This window comes from Pelodiscus sinensis, chromosome 22 (genome assembly GCF_052426305.1).
Source record: "Pelodiscus sinensis isolate ZL-2025 chromosome 22, ASM5242630v1, whole genome shotgun sequence".
Lineage (NCBI taxonomy): Eukaryota > Metazoa > Chordata > Testudines > Trionychidae > Pelodiscus > Pelodiscus sinensis.
The window spans coordinates 6,646,527-6,656,001 of NC_143073.1; positions in this window are offsets into that span (position 1 = coordinate 6,646,527).

Sequence of the window (9,475 nt, forward strand, 5' to 3'; positions counted from 1 at the left end):
AAATGGCAACATTTGCAAAAGTGCCCAGAATTCGGCAGACCTTTGTGTCCCAACAGAGTGACAGCTGGTTTAATGTCATTGCCACTTATCACATAGATCACTCATCTCATCCTATTCTTGGGCTCTCCTCACAAGTACTGGTTATATCGACCTGTTGTGTCTCATCTTTTTCTTGGAGTGCAATCTTTTTTGGGCAGGGACCACAACTTTTTATGATGTGTTTGTATAGCATCTTGCACAAGTGAGGCCAGAGTACTAATCACCACCATGACTCAGATAATAAAAAATAATAATGTTCAAGGGCTAAAAACACACCCAAAAAGTGGTGATTAAAATAGGGGAACAGTGAACCAGGACTTCTTGGTTCTCTTTCTAGCTTTGCCATTGACTTCCTGTGTAATCTCCAATATATTTGAAATTTACATAAGTGCACTGTGAGCAGCTGCCTGTCTGAAAAGAGACCTTTATTTTGTGCATCATTAGCGAGTTTCAATATCTATGTTAATATCTGAACATCTGTGTTTGCCTCTGAACCCGATAAGAAATGTCACCCTGGTAAAAAGTGAGGGAACTATTTCCTGCATTATCTTCCCAACAGCTTCTACTTTGTACAAGATATTGTCAGAAGCCACACACATTTTATTTGCTATCACTCTGGTGCCTGGCTGGGTCAGTGCTTATGGGGGAGTCACTTCCTCCATGTGGAGTGATTCACAATTCGAAACGAGATCCTAACAGCGAAACAATGCCAGAAATCTTCCACCGCACCAAGCTAAGGACTCTGGATTTTCAACCCTGTTGCCACAGCAACGCTAAGTATTTTGGCAAAACATTTGGAACGGAGGTGGTAGGGGTGAATCACACCAGCAAGGGGAGTTTGTGGTGAGTGGGTGTGGGTAAGGTTTATTGTTGGCCACTGTTTTCAGTTACACAGAGAAGAACTTATTCTGTACCAGCTCAATCAGGCAGCAGGGAATATTTTGAAAGGCTCCTGGCTTGGATTCAAGCAGGCACAGAACAATGAGTGAGGAGAAATATAGACAGGTTGTTTACTATATAAATCCTTGTTGTGTGGGGCCCAGAAGGATGGGGAGGAGCAAAGGAATTTGGATCATAAAAGAATCAACTCTGCTTTTTTGGACCAAAACTCCCCTCTCTAATTTTATCTTCAAAATTCAGTTTCAAAAAATGGAAACCCTTTTTAGTGTAAGAACATAATATAAGAACGTAAGAATGGCCATACTGGGTCAAACCAAAGGTCCATCTAATCCAGTAGCCTGTCTACCGACAATGGCCAGCACCAGGTGCCCCAGAAGGGATGGACCAAAGACAATGATCAAGCGATTTGTCTCCTGTCATCCTTCTCCAGCTTCTGACAAACAGAGGCCACAGACACCATTTCTGTCCCCTGGAGCCTTTTATGGACCTAACCTCCATGAATTTATCTAGCTTCTCTTTAAACTCTGTTAGGGTATGGCTACACTAGCCACCCGGGTTCGAACTAGGGTGGCTAATGTAGTCATTCGAACTTGCAAATGAAGCCCGGGATTTAAATATTCCGGGCTTCATTTGCATGTTCCCGGGCGCCGCCATTTTTAAATGCCAGGTAGCTCGAACTACCTGCCCACGGCTACACGCGGCACAGGCTAGGTAGTTCGAATTAACACTCTTAATTCGAACTACTGTTACTCCTCCTGCAATGAGGAGTAACGGTAGTTCGAATTAAGAGTGTTAATTCAAACTACCTAGCCCGTGCCGCATGTAGCCGCGAGCAGGTAGTTCGAGCTGCAATGAGGAGTAATGGTACTCCGAATTAAGAGTGTTAATTTGAACTACCTAGCCTGTGCCACGTGTAGCCGCAGGCAGGTAGTTCGAGCTACTGGGCATTTAAAAATGGTGGCGCCCGGGAACATGCAAATGAAGCCCGGGATATTTAAATTCCGGGCTTCATTTGCAAGTTTGAATGACTACATTAGCCACCCTAGTTCGAACTAGGGTGGCTAGTGTAGCCATACCCTTATGGTCCTAGCCTTCACAGCCTCCTCTGGCAAGGAGTTCCACAGGTTGACTACGTGCTGTGTGAAGAAGAACTTTCTTATATTAATTTTAAACTTGCTACCCATTCACTTCATTTGGTGTCCTCTAGTTCTTCTATTATGGGAACTAATAAATAACTTTTCTTTATTCATCCTCTCCACATCACTCATGATTTTATATACCTCTATCATATCCCCCCTTAGTCTCCTCTTTTCTAAACTGAAAAGTCCCAGTCGCTTTAACCTCTCTTCATATGGGACCTGTTCCAAACCCCTAATCATTTTAGTTGCCCTTAACTTGTTTTAAATTTCTCGTGGGAGTACCTGGTTTCATTTGGGTCTGGATGCAGAAATAAGGGAAGTAAGATTATCCGTGTGGTATTCATGAGCTAGCTGGAAGTCACCACACCATTATCAGGTCCTTTGAGCGCCTTAGATCTGAAATGCTGTAAGAATGTGAAGTGTTATTCTTAAGAGAAGCAAGAGGCTGTGCTTTCAGAGCAGTGTTTCTCAACCTATTTACCACTGAGGACTGCATATGCAGTTCTGTATGTTATGTGGGCCACATTCACACAGTAGATATACTACCTGTATGGGCCACCACTGTCGGATTGAGAACTTCTGTGATAGAGCAAGGTGACTGCAGGGTTCTGTTCCCAGCTCTGTAAAGGGAGTGTGATGTAGTGGTTGGAGCAGGGGACTGGGAGTTAAAGCTCCTGTACCATGTGTATTATGTCTGTCTCTGGAAGGGTGTCCGGGATCTCGTACTTAGAGCAGGTGACTGAAGGTCAGGACTCCTGGGTTATGTTCACAGAAGGAATGGTTCATGCTTCATCATCAATAAGCAAACTTGCTATCAAGAAGAATCATAGTGGTACCCAGTGTGGATGTGTATATTTGAGTGTGTGTATGTAAAACCCAGGGGCAGGGGAGCGAGTGGATGTGTGTATTTGAGTTTGTGTGTGTATGTAAAACCCAGGGGCAGGGGAGCGTGTGGATGTGTGTATTTGAGTTTGTGTGTGTATGTAAAACCCAGGGGCAGGGGAGCGAGTGGGTGTGTGTATTTGAGTGTGTGTGTGTGTGTATGTAATACCCAGGGGCAGGGGAGCGTGTGGATGTGTGTATTTGAGTGTGTGTGTGTGTATGTAAAACCCAGGGGCAGGGGAGCGAGTGGATGTGTGTATTTGAGTGTGTGTGTGTGTATGTAAAACCCAGGGGCAGGGGAGCTAGTGGATGTGTGTATTTGAGTGTGTGTGTGTAAAACCCAGGGGCAGGGGAGCATGTGGATGTGTGTATTTGAGTGTGTGTATGTAAAACCCAGGGGCAGGGGAGCATGTGGATGTGTGTATTTGAGTGTGTGTGTATGTAAAACCCAGGGGCAGGGGAGCGAGTGGATGTGTGTATTTGAGTGTGTGTATGTAAAACCCAGGGGCAGGGGAGCGAGTGGATGTGTGTATTTGAGTGTGTGTGTGTGTATGTAAAACCCAGGGGCAGGGGAGCGAGTGGATGTGTGTATTTGAGTGTGTGTATGTAAAACCCAGGGGCAGGGGAGCGAGTGGATGTGTGTATTTGAGTGTGTGTGTGTGTATGTAAAACCCAGGGGCAGGGGAGTGGACAGCCATGCCAGGCCCCTGGGCAAAGTGGGTTGGGGGACAGCTGCGTGCTCCCAGAAGGGGATGATGCCTAGAGAGGAAGAGGTGGGGCCAAGGGCAGTCAGCCTTCTGTGCTGCCTGGTCTACTGTGCCTCCCCCAGCACTGCCTGGAGTGTGTGATGTGGTTTCCCTAGCTCCCCCTGCAGCTCTAAGAGCCACCCAGAGTGCACCATGCTGCTACAGTCCAGTGGCAATTTATGGGGCTGTGGGTGCTGCTGCTGCTGCAGCAGGAAAGTCCAGTGCCCTGGACCCCCTTGAATCACCAGGCCCTAGGGCAGTTGCCTCCTTTCACCTCCCTCCTCTCCCCCCAGGGCTGGCCTTACCATGAAGCAAACTGAGGCAGCCGCTTCAGATGCCAGACTGTGGGGGGGCACCACTAGGACCCAGAGTGTAGAAAATTGTGTCTCCTGCTGGTGCATATGTAGGTAGCAGAACAGGAAGAGGGCAGAATTGAGACCTTTCAAAGTTTTGGCCCAAGCAAGGGGGAATGGAGGCATCATTGGAGCTCCCTGCCTCAGGTGCAAAATGTTGTGGGCCGCCCCCCCAGGTGACGTCATCCCTGCAGGTGAATGAGATGCCGTATTGTTTATAGCAGGTGGGGAGCTGAATTTCCCAGCCTTGCGCGCGCAGAGCCATGGCAAAGCACATTGAACTACTTAGCAGAGTCTGGGCAGCCTAGCACTGCTGGGGCACCCACTGACCCCACGGGGCCTCTGTTCATCCAGTGGATGCAGGGCAACGACTGGCCAAGGATCAGCTGCCCGAAGGCTTGTCCACACTGCACGCTACCGATGGTTTGCAGGGTATGTGTTGCTCTCCACCGTAGTGAAAAACAGACTGTCTGCACCCGATTGTCACTCTGCACAGAAGTGGAAAAGACTAGCGGGGGGCAGGGAGCAGCAGGGACACTACACTGCAGAGTTATCAGTGTCGAAGGGCAGGCCCTGTGAGTATAGAGCGTTGTGTAGGGTCCATACCCCATGGTTCAGGAGTGCCTGTACTCTCCCTGTCTACACTGCTACTTATGCTGGGCAAGGGGGCAGGCAGTATATGTGCTCCACATGCCATCGGAAGCAGCGTGCATGTAGCCAGAGCCTGATTTGCTCTCGGGCGGGTGATGATCTTTGTTATGTGGACCAAGGTGCTTTGCAGGGGCTCCTGCCTCTGCCACTGTCTCCCTCCCCCTCCCCCCCTTATACCCCACCAAGGCCTGGCCTTTTCTGTGCAGCTAGGAAGGAGAGGGCGCCCATGTGGAGCCCTCAGGCCGCGTGGGCCTGGTATCCCAGCTAGAGGGATCAGTGCGGCTCAGGAAAGGGCTGAGTGGGTTTGTTAGGCAGCAGCCAGGGCAGGATGAGGAAGCGATATGTTTCCTGTGTCCCCACATGTGTCAGCTGCCTCTCACCACAAAGGTCTGTTCACTGGCAGAGACACACCTACACACACACACTCCAGTCTCTCTGCTGCACACACCCAGCACATCCGTCCTCCCTGCGCCACAGCCCTTCCCTCTCTCTTATCCTGTCTCACAGGAAAACACACTAATTCTCCCCATCCCTTACACCACTGGAAACTTTTCAGGGTCCCCCCCCCCATCACAGTGCCGGGAGTGAGTCTGCAACTCTGGCGGGGGGGAGGGTAGCAGGGGAAGGGACGGGAACACAGACAGGATTAAGGGGGTCAAGGCTGGGGCTGCACCTCCGGTGAGGGTGGGAGGGACACAGACATGAATAAGGGGGCCACAGCTGGGCACAGGGCTAGGGCTGGGAGCAGAGCCCCAGCTGGGGGCAGAGGCTGTGGGCAGAGCTGGGACCATAGCTAGAGAGGGCAGTGCTGGGATGGGGCAGGTGCTGGAATGGGAGCCATGGCTGAGCTGTGGTGGGGACTGGTAGGACTGAAGCAGAGTTAGGATCGGAGTGGGGCAGGGTGGTGTTCCCTCACCATCTCTGCAGTGGGGGTGGCCCAGGCCATGACTTGCCGTCCCCAGATGTCCATTTGCACTCCCCAGGGACATGCCCCACATTGTATGCATGTGTTTATTTAAGGCAGTTTACTTTGCAGACATATTCCATCTGTTAAGGCCGCTCCCCATGGGCACTGGCTCCTGCCTTTCCACCCTTGCTGCCTCTGATACAGAGGCAGCAACGGGGGAGGAATGCATATAGTCGACAAGATTAACCGATAAACCCAGGCTTATCGGTTAATCGTGCAGTCGTCTACACGTTGACATCCCTAGTCCACATGGCTAATTAGCATGCAGCTCACCAGAATGCTGTAGATTTACACCCTAGCTGGCCCCTAGTTAACACTCCCTTTAAACAATAGCAACAGCTGCTGCTCAGACCTGCACCCCACCTGGTGCTGGTGTCACCTCCAGGTGGTGACCTGCCTGTGGCAAGGTCCTGTTCCCAGTGGCTTTCAACTCTGAGTTCAGGCCCAGCATGAACAGGTGCAGAAGAGAAACAGGCAATTAGAGCTTATGAATATTAGCGGGGAAGAAAAATAGTTGCCCTTCCTCACCTCTTTCTAAGGTGTTGTCTTTCCAGGCAGACTGTGCCTCAAGTTGCTCTGTACTTTGGGTATTTTTTGAAGTTGTTTTCCACATTTTCCCCCCACTGGCTCCAGGAATGTTTACTGATAAAATTCCTCAGTGCTGAGGTGAGTGGGACTGTTTCCAATGGGGCTGTTTGGATCCGCTGTGAGTGCAACAACAGGCGCACTGCATGTGCAATAACAATAGATGACCAGGCCGTATCCCGGAGGGTGGTTAGCTGTGCGGATCATTGGAGGAACCCCAGCTGTTTGTTAATGCCCAGGCAACGCCCTATGCCACGGTCTCTATGGCTGTGCTATAAACTGCAAATGGGGCGGAAAGATTGGCGGGGAGTACGGAACCACCTTGCCGTGTCTGTGTATATGAGCCAGATTAGAAATGTGCCAAGCCCCCACAGTAGAAGCCAGTGTGTGAATAACCAGTGCAGGTGCAAATCAAGCCCCAGATGCATTAGCCATTCAGATAATGATTATTTGTGTCCTCGTCCTGCACAGCTGCCCCGGTCAGAGCAGGACCCCCTAGAGCTGAGTGCAGTACAACCAGACAGTCCCTGGCTAGTGTCTCTGCTGGAATCATTCTAATATCTTACATTCCACGCAGAGCTTGTCGCTCCAAAACTGCAGCCTAAGCAGGGTGGATGGGTGTCACTTATCTCAAATAGTTCCTCGGGGTGCTGCCAGGTGCTGACGGGGCGGGGGGTGCACACTGCGTCAGGTAGCGTTCAAGTGTGTGCCCCCCCCCTCCTCCTTTCCATTTGGACTCTGCTTCCATGTGGTCCTATTGTCCCCGGTCTTTGCCCAGCTCTGGGACGATTTGGAGTGCACCTAGCTGTGTTCGCAGTCAGTACCTGAAGGGAGTTGGTCCAAAGCAGCCAGGGTCTCCAGCACCAGAGGCATTTCCCACCAGTTTGTTGCTCTGTGGTACATTTGGGGCAAGGGAGTTTCAGTGACAAAGCTCTTTCTGGATGGGGCGGTGGAATGTGTCCATGCAGCGGGTGTCTTGGATCATGTGTCTGTTTTGGTCTCTCCTGTTTACTGGAGGCATGTGGCCTCGCTAAGGCTGAGGCAGCCCCTAGGACTTAGGTACAAGCTAAGTAAACTACAGTTTATGGCAGGGCTGGACAAGAAGCTGTCAGTGGGCCAGATCTGGCCCACTTAGCCCTTTCCTCCAGCCCGTAGCAGCTCTCGGCCCAGCCCTTTAACGTGTTGCTTGGGAGCCGCTGGGGAGGCGTGAGCCCTTTCAGCTCCTGCTATTTAAAGGCAGTGCTGGACCAAGCCATACTTCGCCCTGGGCAGCAGGCGCATGGCGCATGCGCTACCCCGGGCAGCAGGCGCATGTGCGGCCCCACCCCGGGCGCGCAGCACATGCGGCACCCCTTACCACTTCAATCAGGTGCCCCCCATAGGTTGGCGCCCCGGGCAGCTGCCCGGCTAGCCCCCCCCTGTTTAAAGGGCTATTTAAAGGGCTGCCAGGCAATGCGGTAGTGGCGGAGCCGTGACCTGTGAGCCCTTTTGACTGCTTCTATTTAAAGGGCTCCAGTCTTCCAGGCAGCTGCTAAAGTCCGAGCCCTTTAAATAGCAGGAGTTGAAAGGGCTCACCGCTCCCATCCCTGCCGCTAACGCATTGCCTGGGAGCCGCAGGGGAGGCAACTCCTGCTATTTGAAAGCCCCACCCCTTTCGCCCGAGGTCCCACCCTTTCGCCCAAGGCCTTGCCCTTTCCAGGGCAACCTGCAACCACTTTGGAAATTTTTGAAGTGGTCCCCTCCCCCTTCAAAAATTATTTCCCACCCTTGTTTAGGGCCTCAGATCATGAGAGGCCTCTGCATACAAAAAAATTACTAGTTTTTAGTTGCAGCCTTGCCTATATATGGGTATAGATGCAACTATAAACCATTATTATTTCTATTTTCATTGTCCTTTCTGTTAGAATAATACACATAGCTCACATGCCCTCCCTAGATTTTAATTGCTGAATCTGGATGCCCTCACTTTTCCCTCTTCCCCCCTCCTCTGATCTTTAGTTTTAATGACCAAAATAATTATATTTAGCTCTTGTATGATTTTTTTTATCCATAGATCTCAACACTACCAAAGAAGTCAGAATCCTTAGCTCCATTTTACAGATGGAGAAACTGAGACACAGAGCTGTACCTTGCCTAACTTAAGGTTACTTAGTAGCGTGAGCTAGGACTAGACCCTTCATCTCATGAGCCCCATGTCCAGTGCTCCGTCCAATAGGCCACACAAGTGACTTGTACCTCAGTTTTACATCCCCTCTGATTAACGGTACCTCCGACAGCACAGCACCTTGCTCCACCAAGGTCATCTGTTCAGTAGTTACTCAAAAAGGAGGTGGTGAACCACTTCCTATGTGCTTCTTGGAAGTCTCTTATTTGAATACTTAAAGCATCCCCTCCCCGCTAAGCTTGCAAAATTCACTGGGAGCATGCAGCTTGTAATGCCAGCAGACTGAGTGCCAGCTCATGCTGTGGCTCCAGGCCACACCGAACACTTACAAATGCATAGCTGGAAACCAGACTTGCTTGTGTTTTAACATGATCAAAATAGGTGGTAGATGGTAAGTTGATAAGAGTGTGTTTAGAGTTCAGAATGCCTGTAGGATGTTGCATGTGTTGATTACACTTATAATCGCTGTGGTTCATGGTGCACAGTTAGGTTGAGTGTTTGTATTGTAAACCTCTCTAAATGTGTAACTCACCAAACAGGAAAAGAAGCATTGATTCAGACACAGGGGTCATCTACGGCTCACTGAAAGCAAATAGACTCCTCGCTTTCTATATATTTTAGTGTGTGTCTGTCTGTCTGCGAGCATGTCTGCCTGCAAGTCCATTTGTTCAAGAGCTCTTCCTAAACAGTAAGACTATGTCTATATTGTGCCCATTTTGCGCAAAAAATATGCAAATGAGACAAAGTGTGGAATATCGCCGTGCCTCATTTGCATAACTAATGAGGCTCCATTTTTGCACAAGAGGCTTTTGTGCAAAAAGGAGCCATCTTACATGGCTCCTTTTTGCGCAAAAACCCTTCTTGTGCAAGAGCCGTTCTTTGGCATTTTTTTCAGGAAGAATGGCTCTTGCGCAAGAGGGGGGGTTTTGCACAAAAAGGAGCCATGTAAGACGGCTCCTTTTTGCGCAAAAGCCTCTTGCGCAAAAATGGAGCCTCATTAATTATGCAAATGAGGCGCAGCGATATTCCACGCTTCGCCTTATTTGCTT